The 19415-nt window shown below is 45.4% G+C and overlaps 1 protein-coding gene and 1 non-coding gene across 2 annotated transcripts in view; one reads left to right on the forward strand and one right to left on the reverse strand.

The window, feature by feature from the left end:
• Positions 1 to 1142: 1142 nt before the first annotated feature.
• Positions 1143 to 1234, reverse strand: TRNAI-UAU (transfer RNA isoleucine (anticodon UAU)). The gene is given in 2 exon segments: positions 1143 to 1178; positions 1197 to 1234. It is a non-coding gene; the product is annotated as a tRNA-Ile (tRNA).
• Positions 1235 to 3018: 1784 nt separating this feature from the next.
• Positions 3019 to 19415, forward strand: part of LOC142786758 (acid-sensing ion channel 2-like) — a 47535-nt gene continuing 31138 nt past the window's right edge. The window contains exon 1 of the mRNA XM_075884391.1: positions 3019 to 3205. The gene's annotated coding sequence lies outside the window, so the exon portion shown is untranslated. The remainder of the gene's footprint in view (positions 3206 to 19415) is intronic.

Consider the following 19415-nt stretch of genomic DNA (forward strand, 5'->3'; position numbering starts at 1 on the left):
TTTGTTTTGATGTACCTAATAAAGTGAGTAATTAAAGGCACAATAAAAGCTCAAAGCAAACAAAAGTACAATCACATGGCTGCAATAAAGCTTAAGCGTTACTAAGGAAACACTCAATAGATAACACAGGGTGTAGTAGAACAGCGATAGCTCTTCACATCGTGTTATACAGGAATGGGGGCCAGGCCAAACATCAACCGAAATGGGGTACCATTCCGGTCCAACATTCAGGTCGTCCTAAATGCCCTTAAGGTGAATAGCTATTGAAATAAAGTGTGTGCTTGAAGAAGTGATGGCTTCTGCATAACGGTCTTACGTGTCTTCCATAAGCTGTGCATGTACAGGAGAAAAAAATATGGCACTTCATCAAGCATGTTGGTAGAAGATGACGTATAATGTGACAATTAATGAGAAAACTTTGTTTCAGTGCTCGCCGATGGACATTCCAGGACAGCATAGACAAGCACGCGTAGAGTTAGCATTTGTCAACCAACGCCCGCAAGAGGTTGGCGCGCGACGCATGTGTGACGCAAGCGAAAAGCTTCGTGTCCATGGAAATACAATGAAAAGGACCTATTCTTTACAAACCCGTCCGTTCTGTGTACAGACTTCACAATACAACCCGTAATATCGTAGCAATAGAGCGTGGCACAAGGGTAGATTGCCACTGGATGCCAGAACACGTAATGTTGATGTTGTTATTAATCTCACACTGCTGCCGCTTACTGCCAAAGAGCGATCGGCCTTTTTTTAGTTAGTGGACTATGGATTAAAAACATTCATTGGAAATTCAGTCTAAAAATCAAATCGTAAACAATGAATGATAAAGGCGCACAAGCATTACGACCTCATTGTTGAAAGCCGGCCACCCATTAGAAAAAACACAGACGTTATTTCACGTATTCCGTCATGACCACGCAATGAGTGCATAGCAAATTGAAAAGGAAAGGATCCCCCAATTTCGTCTTACGAGTGGGCAGATTTGAAAATGTAACCGTACAATTACGGGTGGTCGAAATTTCCGGAGCCCTCCCCTACGGCGTCTCTCATAATCATATGGTGGTTTTGGGACGTTACACCTCGAATATTAATCAATGAAATCAGTATGCAACCGTACAATAATGAAAAGTAAAAAAAATACGTTCCCCAGGTGAGGCTCGAACTCACAACCCCGGCATAGCTCACGAGGACTGTCGTATAAGTACCGTGCGCTAACCAATTGCGCCACTGGGGAAGACAGCTACTTAGCATTTGACTACACTTCACACGGCTCATATACAGCTGTGCGTGCTGGGCAGTTGCGTCGTTCACTTCAATCTATTTTTTTTTCGATTTTAGCTTGACAGTTGAGTCGTTTATCAATTAGTGTCATGTTTTTCCGCTGTCCACGTGAAACATTTGAAACGTGACAGCCACGAATGCTCCGGTAGAAATGAACATAAGTAGAAGAGGCGATGTCTGAGCAACCCGCTGAACGAGTTAAGCCTGTACTCTTATGTTTATTTATAGTTTCACGTAATAAGTACGAGACCATTATTGACATTCTCTTAACGTCTCGATTTTACGGATCGGAATAACACTAGTTGTTGGTTACTTATTGATATAGGCTTGCGATGAATAATAATAATAATAATAATAATAATAATAATAATAATAATAATAATAATAATAATAATAATAATAATAATAATAATAATAATAATAATAATAATAATAATAATAGTAATAATAATATTAATAATAATTATAATAATAATAATAATATTAATAATAATATTAATAATATAATGATAATACAGTAATAATGAAATTAATAATATTGACTTTATTTACAATGGTAATATATATAGTTACTACTACCGTTCCTAGACTTTTTTTCTTTGATTTTGTGTTGTATGTCATAAATGTTGTGTCTAACAAATAAAAACTAGCTCCTAAATTCTTTCTGTTTCATCCATCTGGCGCTAAAGTATTATCACTTTGGCTGAGGAATATATCGATTTGCCCTCTGCAGACCTCCACTTAAACGTTCAAGGAGGAATACATGGTTAACATGGTTAAAAAGGTCTACAGCATATCACATTACCTAACTGCGAATCGATCCTGCGAGTATGTGCATACATTGACCTTTGTCCCCCATTTGATCTTTCAACACCCATTCGTCCCACTTAGCTATATTGCCGGATAAAATGAGTGAGTACTAGGGACAATGATGTATTTTGACGCCTACTTGCCACAGTATGACATGTGTGGTGATTGCGACGGTTAGGGAGGCATCTTGTCCAAATCGCTTCATCATGACATGTGCTTGCGAAATGTGTGACGAAAGACTTGTTTATCTGAGATAGCACGTTATAATTAGTGTGTGCATCATACATCTTAGAAGGCAGATATCTAGTCTTTATTAAAAAAGTAAATATATTCTATGGTAGATTCCAGAACCCGCAGGAGTCATTCGATAAGGTCATTTTTTTAGGTTGGCCACAATAAGAAAGTCAACGAGCTGAGTGTCACATAAAAAATCCTTACAGAAAGCACAGATGTTCCTAAATAATGTTGTCCAATATCGGTGTACAGGGAACATACATACAAACACGTGCGGCAGCGGCAGTGGTTGACGGTCGTTGACCTAATCTTCTGAATCATATCATTCCAGAAAGCTACAAGCATCAACTACACACAGTATTATCTGTTGCTATCCGCTAAAGTGTGCCGGACCTTGTCATACACTGCAGAAAACCTCATGTCTTCCCCCTCTTTGGACGTCTTTGGGGCGTATACGGTGGGTAACACATGCGGAATCTGTGATGGTTGACGGACGTCAACCTGATCTTCTGAATTACATCTTTCCAGGTGGGTTGCCTGCCTAATGTGGACATTACAGGGGCTGTTCCGGTAAAGCTACCCTCAACAAACTCAGGGACCGACAAACGAGGCCCGAGCAACAACAACAACAACAACAAAAACGAAGCCCGAGCAACGAAAGGTTTCTTTCATCTTGACTGCAGGAATGTACAAGCATCAGCTACCCACAGCCTCATCCGTTGCTATTCGCCTAAGTGGGACGGATGTTGCCATACACTGCTGAAGAGCCTGTGCTTTCCTACCGTTCAGACGTTTTTGGGGCGTACACGGTGGGCCACACGTGCGGCAGCGGCGGTGGTTGACGGACGTCAACCTGATCTTCTGAATTACATCTTTCCAGGTTGGTAAACCACTTTTTTTCTCTGTACACTATATCCCATTCTGCCACGGCCGCTGCCGTGTTACGTGCCTTGTGTTTTGTTTTGATATTGCGGTGTTGTCAGTGTATGAATACGTGTTGTTTCAGCAGCCTTGAATCTCTGATATGACAGAGATTGGCGCACACTGTGAGAAGTCTCTTCCAGACGATGGGCGTGCGATGCAGTGCTTGGACTGTGGAAACGCCTACCATTTAGGCGAATACTCAGGCTGCTCAGAGGCCACATTCATAGCTAAAGACGAAAAGGGCAGCCGACGATGGCGTCGCACAGTGCGCCGCACGTCTAAATTGGAAAGTAACAACAAAGGGAGCTTATCCTCTGACATCACCTTATTCATGACGGACATAAGTCACAGGCTTAGTGTCCTTGCTGATATGCCCTCCCAGTTTGAAGACGTAAACGTATTCATTAACCTCATGTCAGAAAAGTATGATGAAATTCTTAAACGATGGGCGAAATAAGGTGAAAGCCGAGACATACAAAACAGAGTAACTAAGCTTGAAGAAGACCGTGAAAAAGAAATCCTAAATGATCTGAAAACAACAGTTGATGATCTTGAGTTGAGAAGCAGAAAGTAAAACGTAGAGGGTCACGGTATTCTGCTAACACAGAATGAAAACTTGCTTGAAAAGCTGAATGCCATGGCTAGTTCTGTTAACACTTCATGCCTGACACTAAATGATGTTGAGAATGTGCATCAGCTCCCGTACAGAATTGGGCTGACACCATGGAATTATTGTGCGCTTTGCAGGCAGTCTACTCGAGACATGTGGTTAAGCAAGTGAAAAGACCTGCGGGCTCTTGAATCGAATATCCAAGTTGTAGAAATCACGACCAAAGTCACGATCTCTTGCATCTTGTCAGGGGATGGGCACTGAACAACGGCTTTTGATTTGCATGGCCAGCAAATGAAAAGGTTCTCGCTCGTCGTACTGAACATGATCAAGCGATAGTCGTCCGGAATTTAGCGGACCTTGACATGCTGCTCGAAAACTGTGACATGAAGTGAGCGTATTTTTTTTTTAGCATTTTGCTTCATTCACCAGTTATGGACTCCTTACTTTCTGAAGCGATAAGCTTATCAGAGTTGAAAAAAAATTCTCGCAAATGGTAAGCTGTGCTTGCACTGTATCATTTTCAACATTCAATCATGCCGTAATAAGCGGGAGAAACTTGACTTTTTGAATGCGAAGCATTTCTTAGCAAACTTTGGTGACATTGAGCGTATCTATCTATCTATCTATCTATCTATCTATCTATCTATCTATCTATCTATCTATCTATCTATCTATCTATCTATCTATCTATCTATCTATCTATCTATCTATCTATCTATCTATCTGTCTGTCTGTCTGTCTGTCTGTCTGTCCAAATAGTGTTCAGCTTAAATTAAGGAGGACGTAGCGAGCGATGGAAAGAAAAATGATAGGTGTAACGAAGCCTAAGAGACAAAAAGAGAGCAGAGTGGGTCAGGGAACAACGCGGGGTTAAGAGTATCATAGTTGAAATCAAGAAGAAAAAATAAACATGCGCCGGGCACGTAGCACGTAGGCAGGATAACCGCTGGTCATTAAGGGTAATTGACTAGATTCCCAGAGAAGGCAAACACACGAAGGGGAGACGGCGAGTTAGGTGGGCCGATCAGATTAAAAAGTTCTCAGGTGAAGCATTTCGGCAAAGAGCTACGCCAGGTCTCGGGACTACTTTTCAAATCGACGCCAATCTTCGTGAAACGTTAATAGTGGTTGTAGTCCTGCCTACCCAATTTTATAAACAGTACATATGTACTCCTTTCATACAGCCGTCACGTTGGCTTAACGTCTATTGTGGTTAGTTGCCATGCGCTTAAGTTTATTTATGTAGCAGTGTAGTTGATTTATGTGCAAGTTGATTTATGATTCATGTAGGAGTGTAGTTGATTTAGCCTTAAGTTGATTGATGTAGCGCCAGCACACTCACGATTATCATAGTTTCCCTACAATTCTTCATTTTCTTAAAAACATGTCGACGCTTAAAAAACGCAGGAAACCTTGCATGACTGGAGAATTGCTCAGCTGAATCAGAAAAACGAGATTGATTATGTAAGGCTTTCTTCAAAACTATAGAAACCCTGAGGCTCTTAAGGCGTTTAAGGAGTTTAGGAACTCCGTTACAAAGCATCCCTGCCGTGGTGGTCTAGTGGCTAAGGTACTCGGCTACTGACCCGCAGGTCGCGGGTTCGATCCCGGCTGCGGCGGCTGCATTTCCGACGGAGGCGGAAATGTTGTATGCCTGGGTGCTCAGACTTGGGTGCACGTTAAAGAACCCCAGGTGGTCAAAATTTCCGGAGCCCTTCACTGCGGTGTCTCTCATAATCATATAGTGGTTTTGGCACGTTAAACCTCACATATAAATCAATCAATAAATCAATAGGTTCGCAAATGAATACCTACTACACACATTAAATATGACTGCGAGATGCTGTGATAATACTTGGAAGACTCTAAATACAATAAAAGGGAAATAACAGCAACAAACAATTAATATGTTACAGAACGACGTAGAAATAATAGGTCGTGATTATGCAAACAGTTTCAACGACTTGTTTTTTTACTCTTGGCCATTATTTAGATAATGATGCACATATTCCTATATAAATTGTTGTACAGAACGTACAACAATTATTACGCTAGTGTCCAACAATGAAGTTATCTCGTCTTTTATGGCATTAAGTAGCAGTAAAGCCCCAGATTTGTCTGGTATTTAATACAGCCAGTGAAATATGTAATAGATATTCTAGCACCATTTGTAACCCACATGTTTAACCAAAGTTTGTAATTAGGAATATTTCCACGTGACATGGCAAATGCAAAATTGACAATCATATTCAGAAGGGTAGATAAAAATGAAATAAGCAACTACAGGTCGATATCCACATTACCAGTGTTTTCGAAAGGTTAAAAAAATAATTTTGGAGCGCTCGTCATTTTTCGTAGACCGCCATAATCTTATGCATCCGGCGCCATTTGGTTTCCGTAAGAAGTCCATCGAGCTTGCCCTCCTTGAACAGAAACAATTATATTTTACATGTTTGAATGCGAGGAAATATTGTTGAGTATATTCTTGGATTTTTCAAAGGCATTCGATCTTGTTAACCATAGCATTTTGTTAAGAAAGTTGGAACTTATGGCATTTGAGGCATAGAACCACAATTAATTTCATCATATTTGAAACGCAGAAGTAATCTGTAATTGTTGCGGGAGAAAGATCGGATGAAAAACCAGTGAGAATTGGTGTTATCCAAGGTCGTATCCTAGAATCATTTTTACGTTTACTTTACAATAACGAAATTCTGATGATCGTTGATACAGCCAAGCTTATTATATATGCAGATAACACCAGCTAGTTTTTTTTTCAGGAAACTCAGGATCACACTGACCCCACCGCGGTGGCCTAGTGGCTAAGGTATCTCGGATGCTGAACCACAGGTCGTGGGATCGAATCCCGGCTGCGGTGGCTGAACTTCCGATGGAGGCGGAAATGCTGTAGGCCCATGTGCTCAGATTTTGGTGCGCGTTAAAGAACCCCAGGTGGGAACATTTCCGGAGCCCTCCACTAAGGCTTCTCTTATGATCATATGGTGTTTTGGGGACGTTAAAACCCACATATCAATCAAATCAATCTGTCAGAATCACACTTAATTAATAGAGGTAACGAAGTGCTACCGAAGACAAAATACTGGAGTGCTCAAACTGATTAAAAAATCACATTAGCAAAACTAAAGCAATATTGTTTTGACCACGGAACAAGAACGTTCAACTAGCACCGATAACTTTAAATAATGCAGCAATTGAGTTTGAACCATCAATAAAAACTTTAGGCGTGTATTCTCATGAACACATGACCACATTAACTTCATAAACAAAATATCTAGTATAATATGTGTGATGCGCCGTGTCTTTTTTGAATGCCCGATAAGCATCAGCATGTTCTTGTATAATGCAGTATTCGTACCAATAACTAATTATGGATTGCCAGTTTGGGGTACTACTACAAATTAAAACATTGACAAGCTCGCAGTTTTACAAAAAACGCCTGATTCTGTTAGCAGGCGAGGTTTCATACCTCTCACACACCAGTGACATCTTTATAACACACAACATTGTCCCGGTAAAGTCAATTTTTAACTATTGTCACGATGAGTCACAAGTACTGGGGGATTTATTAAACCACCAGGTAGCTAGCACTAGGACGATACGTCAGTCGTGGCTGGCTCTCGAGCAAAGAAGCACGCGATCTTCTTTTTTCCTCCAGATTGAGAGCCGCTCTTGCCGTCAACCCACTACGTGCTGGTGGCATTATCCCCCCTTCCAAAAACAAAAAAAAACAAGTACCAAAAAGAGGAAAGGAAAGTACATAGCAGCACCGCGATGCTACTACATAGGCACGTGAAAAAAAATTGGTAATTCGGATGAAGTGAAAGTAAAAATTGAAGAGCAAGCCAATATAGAAAACGTAAATGAACGAGAAAGTAAGTTCACAAAATAAACAAAAAACACAAAGAACGCTGTACGGTAAAGGAAAAGTTACGAACAACGCGAAATAAATGGTTTCATGCGCAACACATGAACGACGTCCGGCCTCAGCCGTGTCCTGCTCCGTGCATGGGGTGTTGAGTCCGGAAACACTTAGTAGTTCACGTCACTGACGCAGCGTATCACTTTATAAGGGCCAAAGTACCGGCTCAGCAACTTTTCACTAAGGCCACGACGGCGGACGGGCGTCCGCACCCAAACTTGATCTCCGGGGCTGTAAAACACTTCTCTGTGGCGGGTATTATAGCGTCGTGCATCTGCCTGCTGTTGCTGGCCGATGTGCAGTCGCGCGAGCTGCTGGGCTTCCTCAGCACGCTCTGCGAATTCTTCGGCGTCTGTTGCCAACTCGTCTTCGTCCTGACACGGTAGCATTGAGTCTAGCATGGTCTGCACTTCGCGGCCGTAGAGAAGCCGAAATGACGTGAATCGCGTGGTCTCTTGCACGGCGGTATTATACGCGAAGGTCACGTAAGATAAGATCTGGTCCCATGTTTTGTGCTGTACGTCGATGTACATTTAGATCATGTCTGCGAGGGTCTTATTCAGTCGTTCGGTAAGTCCGTTGGTTTGCAGGTGGTACGCAGTTGTCCTTCGGTGTCTGGTGTTGCTCAGTTTGAAAACTTCGTCCGTAAGCTGCGCGGTAAATGCCGTCCCTCTGTCCGTTATTACACTGGAAGGAGCACCGTGCCGTAACACGATGTGGCGCATGAAAAATTGTGCTACCTCAGAAGCCGTGGCTCGTGGGATCGCCTGGGTTTCAGCGTAGCGTGTCAAATAGTCGGTCGCGACGATCACCCAATTGTTGCTTTCCGCAGACATAGGGAATGGCCCGAGAATGTCCATGCCGACTTAGTCGAACGGCGTGCAGGGTGCTTCAATGGGCTGAAGCAAACCAGCTGGCTTAACAGATGGTTGCTTTCGGCGCTGACATTCCCGACAGCTCTTGACGTACTTCTTTACGCTTGCTGAAAGTCCTGGCCAATAGTACCTCTCGCTCACTCTGGCAAGTGTTCTTGAGTAGTCCAGATGACCGGATGTGGGTTCGTCATGGCAAGCGAAGAGGACGTCGTCTCGCATGTCTCGAGGAACCACCAGGAGGTAAGCACGATTGTTCGAACGAGCGTTCTTCTTGTACAGCACACCGTCTCGCAGGCAGAACGACGTCAACGAGCGGGATAAATGACGTGGTATGATTGCGCCCTCGCCCTCTAAAGGATAAATGATTGGACAAATCTCTGCATCATCTCCTTGTCGTTTGCTCAAGTCTGATGCACTAACGGCGCCCAGAAAGCCTTCGTCTTCCTCTGCTTCCTGACTGACGACATGAAGGGGTGCGCGTGACATTGTGTCAGCGTCTTCATGCTTACGGCCGGACTTATGGACGATGGTGACATCAAATTCCTGCAGCCGCAAGCTCCACCGTGCTAGCCGACCGGAAGAGTCGCGCAGGCTTGCCAACCAACAGAGCGCGTGATGGTCCGTCACTATCTTGAAGGGACGACCATAAAAGTACGGGCGGAACTTGGTGATTGCCACCCGACTGCGAGGTACTCTTTCTACGTAGTGGAATAATTCGCCTCGGCACGGGATAGAGAGCGGCTGGCGTAGGCTATCACTCTTTCGATGTCCTCTTGACGCTGAACGAGCACTGCACCGAGCCCAATGTTACTAGCGTCGGTATGGACCTCCGTGTTAGCATCATCGTCGAAATCAGCGAGAACGGGCGCTGATTGCATGCGCTGTCGCAGCTCATCAAAAGCTGCTTGTTGCTCGTTTTCCCTGACAAACGGCGTGTCGTCTCTTGTGAGACGAGTCAGAGGTTCTGCTATCTGTGAAAAGCCATGAATGAATCAGCGATAGTAGGCGCACAAACCAAGGAAGCGCCGGACGGCTTTCTTATCAACAGGAGCTGGTAATTGGGCAACAGCGGCAAGCTTGTCCGGATCGGGACGGATTCCTTCGGCGCTAACTACATGTCCAAGAAATTTTGGTTCTTTATAGCCGAAGTGGCACTTCTGTGGCTTTAGTGTGAGGTCCACCGATCGGATAGCCTCCAGAACGCTGCGCAGGCGGTGAAGGTGCTGCTCGAACGTGGTAGAGAAGACCACCACATCATCAAGGTAGACAAGACAAGTCTGCCACTTGAGACCTGTGAGGACAGTGTCCATCATTCGCTGGAAAGTCGCCGGTGCTGAACACAAGCCAAAAGGGAGCACTCGAAATTGGTATAGGCCGTCTGGAGTCACAAAGGCTGTTTTCTCACGGTCTCGCTGATCTACCTCGATTTGCCAGTACCCGCTTTTGAGATCGAGAGAAGTGAAATAATGGGCACGACGAAGTCTATCCAGCAAATCGTCGATACGTGGCAGCGGATACACATCCTTTTTCGTCACGTTGTTAAGCTTTCGGTAGTCGACGCAGAAGCGTAGCGACCCGTCCTTCTTTTTGACAAGTACGACTGGAGATGACCACGGGCTGTTAGATGGTTCAATAACGCCATCGCCAAGCATCTCGGTGACTTGCGTACGTATCGCTTCACGTTCTTTGGCCGACACGCGGTAAGGGTTCTGGTGTATCGGACGTGCGTCCTCGTACGTGATGATGCTGTGTTGAGTGATGGACGTCTGGCGGATCTTTGAGCAAGTTGCCAAGCAAGACCTGAACTCAAACAAGAGCGCTCGTAGCGCAGTCTGGTTAACGGTGAATAGATCAGGATTGATGTCAATATTACTCATTGACGTGTCGGCGGTATCCACTATTTCCGACGTGAGGCAGTTGGTGACGTTTGCTACTTCGTGGGCAAACGCTATCGAAGTGCCACGGAAAAGATGTCGATGCTCGTTGCTAAAGTTGGTTACAAGCAATTCAGATCGGCCATCACGAAGGTGTATTACACTTCTAGCTACACAAATGCCTTGCTGCAGGAGGTGTTCTAAATTTGTCTCAGCCACCACATCGTCATCGCCCAAACCACAGCATGTTACGTCGACAAGAACACTTGTTCGTGGAGGAAGCGTGACACTCTGTTCAGAAATACAAAGTACGTCGACATGCCTTCCACCATCCTGCCCGTTGATTGCTCGCTGGGCTGAGAACGTGACGCGGCGCTCTTGCAGATCAATGATAGCTCCATTTGCTTGTAGAAAGTCAACTCCCAGAATGATGTCACGGGAACATTCGCGTAGAACAAGGCAGCTTGCTACGAATGTGAACCCTTGAATCTGTACTCTAGTTGTGCAGGCACCCAGTGGAGTAACGACGTGGCCACCAGCTGTCCGAATCTGCGAGTTATGCCACGGCGTGATGACTTTCTTCAGCTGCGTTGTCAGTTTCCCGTTCAGTATGGAATAGTCTGCGCCGGTGTCCACTAACGCATTAACTGCACAACAATCAATTGTCACTGCTATGTCAAGTAAAAGTCGGCCATCTACTGCAGCAGTATGTGATGTCGGACCGGTTTCTGTACAGTTCTGCGTCAATAGGAGGTCTTCAGCACTTCGACGTTCAGCGACCCCGCCCACAGAGGTCGCTTGGGTTAGTTTTTCCGGCGGGGGCTGGGAGACCGTGTGGTAGAATACCACTGGGGCGTTGATGAAAATCGCATCGGTGATGGCGAGCGCGACTGGCGCCCGGCAGATGGTGGTGCATGCTGCTGGGAGAGGTAGTTTTCGATGTCGCGCGGTCTCTGGCCGTAACGGGTTGGCGGTGAGTACGCAGAGAAGCCGCGAAGCCCAAGACAGCGATATGGGCACTGGCGGTACAAGTGATCAGCTTCTCCACAGTGAAAGCACAGAGGCCGGCGATCAGGTGTGCGCCAAACATCAGACTTTCGAGGAGACGTGCGCCGATCGTCGATGTACTGAACTGGTTGCACTGAACGATGGGCGACAGAAGCACCAGGGACAAAGGCCAACGGTGGTGGCGTGTACGTGCCTTCGTAGTACGGTATGTGCTGCGCTGACTGTAATGAAAAGCAGGAACAGGATGTAAGAATAATGGCGGCGATGCAGCAGGGCGTTTCAAGGCTTCCGCGTAGGTTGTCTCACGGCGGTATTCAGCAGGAGCTGGCACAGCTGTATCATGAGGCAAGGTGTCCCGGAGGGCCTGGTGCAGCTCATCCTTGATCACAGTTGCAATAGAGTTAACTGTTGGGTGAGGTGTTACACCAGCCTTTTGTAACTCTTCACGTACTATATCACGGTTGAGTTCACGTAGACAGTCGTTGTTGGTTCTAGTGGCGGTGAAAATGTCGGCAGTAGACATGCCACTGACTTGCCTGTCGTATTGGTTGGATCGCTGCTGCAGCATTTTTTCCATTGTCACGGCTTCAGACAAGAACTCCGCGACCGTCTTCGGAGGACTTCGCACGAGGCCGGCAAAAAGCTGGTCCTTGACACCGCGCATCAAGTGACGCAACTTCTTGTCCTCCGTCATCGGCCCGTCAGAAGAGGCGCGTCATGTCTTCGACGAACGTGGTCACAGTTTCGTTTGGCAGCTGGACGCGGGCCAGAATAGCTCGTTCAGCTCGTTCTTGGCGATCAGCACTGGCATAGGTCTGCAGAAGTCTACGAGAGAATTCGGGCCACGTCGTCAGCTGTTCCTCTCGGTTTTGATACCACGTACGTGCCCCGTCTTCGAGATAGAAGTAGACACGACCCAGTTTCGCCGCGCCGTCCCACTGATTCAAGGTGGCTACGCGCTCGAAATCCGCCAACCAGTCCTCAACGTCCTCGTGCTCCGAGACATGGAACGTCGCCGGTGCGCGTGGGCTTTCCAACGTGTAGCGGTTCGACGTCGTGCTTCTCGTGCCGGTTGCCGAGGTTTGCACCGAAGCGCTGGTCATGTCTGTCGACGTGGTGGGAGCAGTATCGTCGGCTTCCGGAGGCAATCCCCTGATTCGGCGGCTGGTCCGATGCACGGGAGTATTGACTGGCACTGGACTCGTATCGCGGCTTCCTAGGGGGGTCTGCAGCGTCCGTGAGACTCCCCAGCACCTCCACCAGTTTGTCACGATGAGTCACAAGTACTGGGGGATTTATTAACCACCAGGTAGCTAGCACTAGGACGATACGTCAGTCGTGGCTGGCTCTCGAGCAAAGAAGCACGGGATCTTCTTTTTTCCTCCAGATTGAGAGCCGCTCTTGCTGTCAACCCACTACGTGCTGGTGGCTATATAATCTGTGTGGGCAGTATAAATCTAGCCTAATGAAAAAAAAAATCTAGTACACTACAAATGCTAGCAGGATAAACGCTACCCTAATAACGTATATAATACGCAAATCAAAAGAAGGGCAAATTAAGAAATGTTGTACTAACTACGGTCAACAAATGCTTCGGTTCACGCTATACCAGCTTTGTTAAATAGAATCAGTAATGAGCAGCTTTTTGGCATTCCGGAAACCCCAATAAAAAACTATGGAGACCTTTCACCTGAGTATCTTTATAGTGAACATGCCTCATAAACCACGCCATCTATTTCTTTTTCGTTTTCGCTGTTGTACAAGAGAAATAAGTTTTTATTATGTTTTTATGCGCATGGAAGTACGTTAATTTTTATACATGAAGGACACTTATGTACCATTTATTACATGTGCATTTCTGTTTTTTTTTTGTTCGTCACCAACTTTCACGTTGTAACATGTGTAGGGGGGCCACTATACCCTTAAGCTGATTGTATCAGGTTTTTTTCCCTGGTCTCCCACATTTTTCGCAAATAAATAAAAAAACAAAAAATAAATAATATAAATAAATAAATAAATAAATAAATAAATCAGATGTAATCGAATATTATGGGAAAAGTCTATATGAGGCCAAGAGACCTTCCCGGTCATGTGAAGACTTGAAAATTTTAATGGGCCCCTCGCTGAGATGTTTTTTCGTTGACCCTTTTGTATGCATGGACAGAAGTACCCATATATTTGACGTTCTCTTATTTTTTTGTCCGTATCAAGCTAAGCTAACACGGAACCATAGCGTCCCGCATTCCTATACTACCCTCTCCTACACACGCGCGTTTTTAACTCTGAGTGTAACGCATTCAAGTATATCTGGACAGAAATGAGAGAAAAAAATATAAACTTCTATTTTGCACGTGCTGATATATGTAGAATATGTGATTCAAGGAGGCACATTGTTTACGGTGTTTGGCCACCCACGTTGACTTTGACAGTTCTTATCGATTGTGTTAAATATGCACAGAAAAAAAAGGATGAAAAGTACGTATATAGCGTCGGACTTAAGCTACTTGTTGACTGTGGTCTCCGGCCCGAGTAGCTCTCAAATGTCTTGTTAAACATTTATGAAGTGCACGAAGAATGGATCCTGATCAATCCTGGTTTGCACACTTAGCTGTATAAGCTTGAGGGCTGAATTAATTTTTTTCTTCTTGAGATCGAAGAAAGCACTGCGACAACAGCCTCCTCACAACAGGGCGTGGTTGACAGGCCTGTATATTTAAAGAGTCTGGGAAAAACTCCGCATAAACGCATTTCGGTGGCACTCTTTACAAATACGCGAGTCGGGCCACAGGCCCAAGTCTTTTTCTGCAACAAAAGGTTCTTTCCTCTAAGTGCCGTAAAGCTTCTCGAAAGTCATGCCTCTTACATTCGTACATTGAACAGTCGCAAGCGATTTGTTTCACGGCTATTCCTTTGGCCCCTTCTACTCATATTTTGAGTGACAAGGTAGGATTAATATATTTTCAGTTAACTTCGACTGAAGCATTTTCTCCATAACTCTAGCAGCCGGGATTAGCCCCGAATCATGTTACCAGCGCTCGATAAATGGTAGATAATGTTGACTAGAGCTGAATAATGTTGGCTTGCTATTGGTAAATGCCGGCTGCCGGGTCGCCGTGTGCTACCTAAACGATCTCTGAGGCTGGGCAGTTTTGCCGCGTGTGTTTGTGAAAGTTCTAATATTGAAGGGAACTATTGCTAGAGAAGGATCCATTTCGATGCGTTTTCCATGCTTGTTTAATATCGAGATTTCCTTTCCCTAGCACTCGTTTACTTAATTTAGCGTAACCACTATTTTCTTTTTACTGGAAGACATGTATAAATAGAGTAGCTGTGGTTGGTGATGGGAGGGTGTAAAATTTTATTGTTGTCTTGCAAGACGTTATGCTTTAAGTTTTCCACAGAATTCAAATTGCAACTGGACAGAACAAGAGACGTATACGCTGTTATGAACCTGACACTGCGTCTTCATTGAAAGCAAATGGAGTGATTGTGTTGTCTACGAAGCTTTATGTTTTTTTCTATTTTCCAAGAGATTGTGTGGTGGCTTAACTCTGTTTTGACACAGTATATTGCATGTAGGGGTGGAATAGATGTACATGAGAATACTTAGAGGAGACTCTGGTGCTGCGATCGTTGAGCCAATACGGGAATCATGGGAATTTACACAAATCTGTGCAGTATTTGTGCTTGCAGGCTTCGAACGAGCTTGTGACTTTGTTTATCACTGGGTTTTGCTTTTGTTACAATTAAAAGAACGAATCATTGATTACTTTGCGAGCCGATTTGAGTTGGAAAGCACAAAGAGAGAGAGAGTAAGGTTGAGCGAAAGGAAGGGAGGTTATGGCGACCCTAAAAAGGACACAAAGGTCGAGGTTGTGAAAGGTCAATGCTAAAACTTTGCTGAACATTGTTTTGTGGCAAAACAGCTATAGGTCGCGGAGCCAAACAGAGCCGAAACAACAAATATTGGACAAATCTGTGTACTACCATTATTTCCGATGCTGGTTGAATTGCCATGTGTTGCAGCTTTCATACACACTAGCGCCTGCAAGTGTATTCAGAAAACTCTGCGGGGGACGGCACATCGTTCATAATTGTTTGATAAGAAGAGATACATATATTCGGCTGCCATGACTTAATCAGCTGCTGTTAAACTTTGCTTGAATGCCAAAACTTTTCTTGGGAGAAGGCACAGATTGGCATACCCCCCCCCCTCGCTCCCTTCACACTTATTTGAAAACCTTAATTGTAAATATGTCGTATACTGCTGGACAGTGCTTTGAGCAAGTAATCTCGAAATTGAGCAATAATCCTAAATTATGAGCAATAATCTCAAAGGAGGAACTTGCTCACGTATATTGTATGTGGACTTCACACCAGCAACTGCTTTGGCTTCTAATTTAGTCAGTTCTTCAATTTCGTAAGACAGAAAAGAAATGCCTTGGTACGTTCGAAGAGATGACTGACTTCTGAATTTTATTTTTGTTCATTGTTACCTTTTGCAGGACTTCAATCACTCGTTTCCAACGACCGTTGTTGACGTTTTCCGGTAACGGTGTTCGAAAAGCAATGTAAGTGAACTCATTCCCTCCGACGCGCTCGACGGATGCGCAATGAATTTGAGGCCATGTTTCGGCATAATAAGCACGTTGGAGTTTGCATGTTGGGGAACAAAAATACAGTCACTCAACAATGAGTGAAAAGAGTTGAATGATGTTGGCCTATTGCAACCAACTAGCAGTCTTTGCGCGATTGGAATGAGACGCCGAATACTGTGAGACGCCGCTTAAGAGGGGGTGAAGAGATAAACAACAAGAAGGAAGGCAGGGAGGTTAACCAGGCACATGCCCGGTTTGCTACTTTACGCTGGTGGAATGCGAAGGGGGCATAAAGATGAGAGAGAGGAAAGAGAAGAGAAAGAGAGAGAAAAACAAAAAAGGAGGATTGTCAGTCAATCGGCTGGCGCGTATGCAGCGGTGGCACTACACAAAAGTTAAAGGTGGTCACGTAGGCTTGTAGTCATCAAAAAGCACAAGACAGCTTTGACTGCTTTTTGAGCCGACGAAAGGCGACGACGGTGTTCCAGTAGCATCTGCACAGAAAGTGGCCGATCGTCCAATTGTCGCAATGCGTCCGAAAGCTTCTGTCTTTCAGAGGCAAATCGAGGACAATGGCATATCAGATGGTCGATGTCTTCTTTGGTGCAGCAGACGTCGCATTCCGCGTTGTCGGTTAATCCGATGAGGGTTCTATATGCTTGTGTGAAGGCAACCCCCAACCAAAGGCGACAAAAAAGTGAAACTTCACGTCGATGAAATCCGGATGGTGGTCGAAGTTCCAGTCGAGGGTTTATTTGGTATAGTCTCGTATGTATTATGCTTAGGGTGTTCCACTCCTGCAGACTCAGACTACGTGCCAGGTGACGAAGTTGCTGTGCAGCGTCAGTCCTTTACAAAGGAATCGGAAGGGTGTGCTCTTCTTGGTGTGATGTGCGAGCCGCGTTGTCTGCGGAATCATTGCCACTGATCCCACAATGGCCAGGAAGCCACTGAAACTTGACCTCGTGGCCTGTTTCTGTGACGTGGTGAACAAGCTTGACAACCTCGTGAGTTAATTGTTCATGGCAACCTCGTCGAAGGACTGACTGCATGCTCTGTAGAGCTGGTTTTGAGTCGGAAAACACAGCCCATTTACTCGGTCTTTGGAATTTGTTGTACTCTAGGGCGCCACGCAAAGCCGCAAGTTCTGCCGCCGTAGACGTAGTGACATGTGGAAGTTTGATTCGCAGAGTGACTCCTCTAGCTGGAATCACCACCGCACCACCAGAACCAGACTCTGTGGTTGAACCATCGGTGTATATGTGGACGTGGTTGTTGTAAATTTCGTGCAGAAGGCTCAAGCTCAATTGTTTTAGGGCTGATGAAGGCAAATTTGATTTTTTCTGTATTCCTGGAATTGAAACACGTACTCGGGGAAGTGTCTGGCCCCACGGAGGATACACCAGTTTCTCAGCAGACGTAAAACCTGACGTAAACGACGCACGATGAGCACAGACAATTGCACTAAATTTCGTGCGGGGCCTCTCAGTAGCGAGGGTTGCCAAGTGGTGGGAAGGATTCCTAGCATGTGTCCTGAGGTACGTATGCATCGTTTCAATGGTGATGTGCGTCATGATCGAGTAGTCCTGTGCAATGGCAATTGTTTCAGCTGTCGATGCGCAGCGGGGTAAACCAAGGCATATCTTAAGCGCTTGGGCTTGAATATTTTGAATTGTGCGCAGGTTAGTTTTGCACGTGATAGATATAACAGGTAGGCTATACCGCAGGAATTCAGTAAATAGTACCTTGTACAGCTGTAACCTAGACTCGACAGACATTCCCCAACTTTTTCCAGCAAGAAACCTGAATAAGTGACAAATGGCAGTCAGCCGCTTTTTCACGTAGTTTACTTCGGGTGTCCAGGACAGGTTTCGGTCGATTACGACTCCCAAGAACCTGTGACTCCGGCTGCATGACACCAACTGCCCGTTAATTGATATGCCGTAAGCGGACATTGGTTTTCTGGTGAAAGCCATGACTGCACACTTCTCACTTGCGATTTCGAGCCCTTGTTTGCGTAAATGGTACGATGTCACTGATGCTGCCTTCTGGAGTCGAGCGCAAAGTAGAAGTCGAGTCACACCTGATGTCCACACACAGATGTCATCAGCATAAATGGAAAGTCGTACACTGCTTGGTTGCTTGCTAAATAGTTCAATGAGTGTTAGGTTGAACAGCGTCGGGCTTAGCACTCCACCTTGCGGGACTCCTCGGCTGCAGTAATACTCGGGTGTCGGGCCATTCTCTGTCTGCATGTGAAATGATCTATTCTGTAGGTAGCTCTGAACCCACGTATATATCCTGCCACTGAGTCCCACTCCTTCTAGTGCGCTGAGAATGGCTTTGTGGGTGACATTGGCGTATGCCCCTTTAACGTCAAGAAACAGAGCAGCAGATAACCGTTTGCAGGCCTTCTGGTGTTCTACATATGCCACCAAGTCAACTACATTGTCAATTGACGAGCAGCTTCGCCTGAACCCGGACATGGCATCTGCATATATTTCGTAGAACTCTAAGTACCATTCCAGACGCGTTAAAATCATCCTTTCCATAACATTTCCCACACAGCTCACGAGGGCAACCGGGCGGTAAGAGGAAATGTCCAAGGGTGGCTTGCCGGCTTTGAGAAGTGGAATCAGGCGACTTGACTTCCATTCCTGTGGAACCATGCCAGTTTTCCAGGAGCCGTTGTACAGCTGCAAGAGTGCCTTCCGAGCTTGATCTCCTAGGTGACACAGAGCGCGGTAAGTGCAGCCTTTAGTTCGTCCATCGAAAACGAAATCTCCATTCGGGAATCACGTGAGGATACAGAAAAGTCGGGCGTCTTCGTCCCAGTTGAATTAGAGTCGCAGGCAATCCTTCAACAGAAAGAATCTGCGACATCAATCTCTTCGCAGCGTAAGTGAAGTGCCAGAGATTTTAATGGGTAGCGCTGAGTATTGGTTGTACGAAGACCCCGGACAGTTCTCCAGATTAGTGACAGAGGCTTTCTGGGATCCAGAGACTCGCAAAAAGATACCTATCGTTGCTTGTCCAACTTGTCCATGTGACGCTGTATTTTGTTTTGTGTGCGTCTGGCCACTCTCAGATCATCAAGTGGCCTCGTGCGTCTATAACGTCGTTCTGCACGACGACGAATCGCTCGGAGTTTTTCGAGATCAATGTCCATATCAGTGCGAGATGAGCTCACCGGAAGCGAACGCGTCGTTGACTGTAGGGCACTCTTTATTGCGTCCTCTAGGTTGAAGGGTGAGGGGC

Source organism: Rhipicephalus microplus, chromosome 2, assembly GCF_043290135.1.
Source record: "Rhipicephalus microplus isolate Deutch F79 chromosome 2, USDA_Rmic, whole genome shotgun sequence".
Taxonomy (NCBI): Eukaryota; Metazoa; Arthropoda; class Arachnida; order Ixodida; family Ixodidae; genus Rhipicephalus; species Rhipicephalus microplus.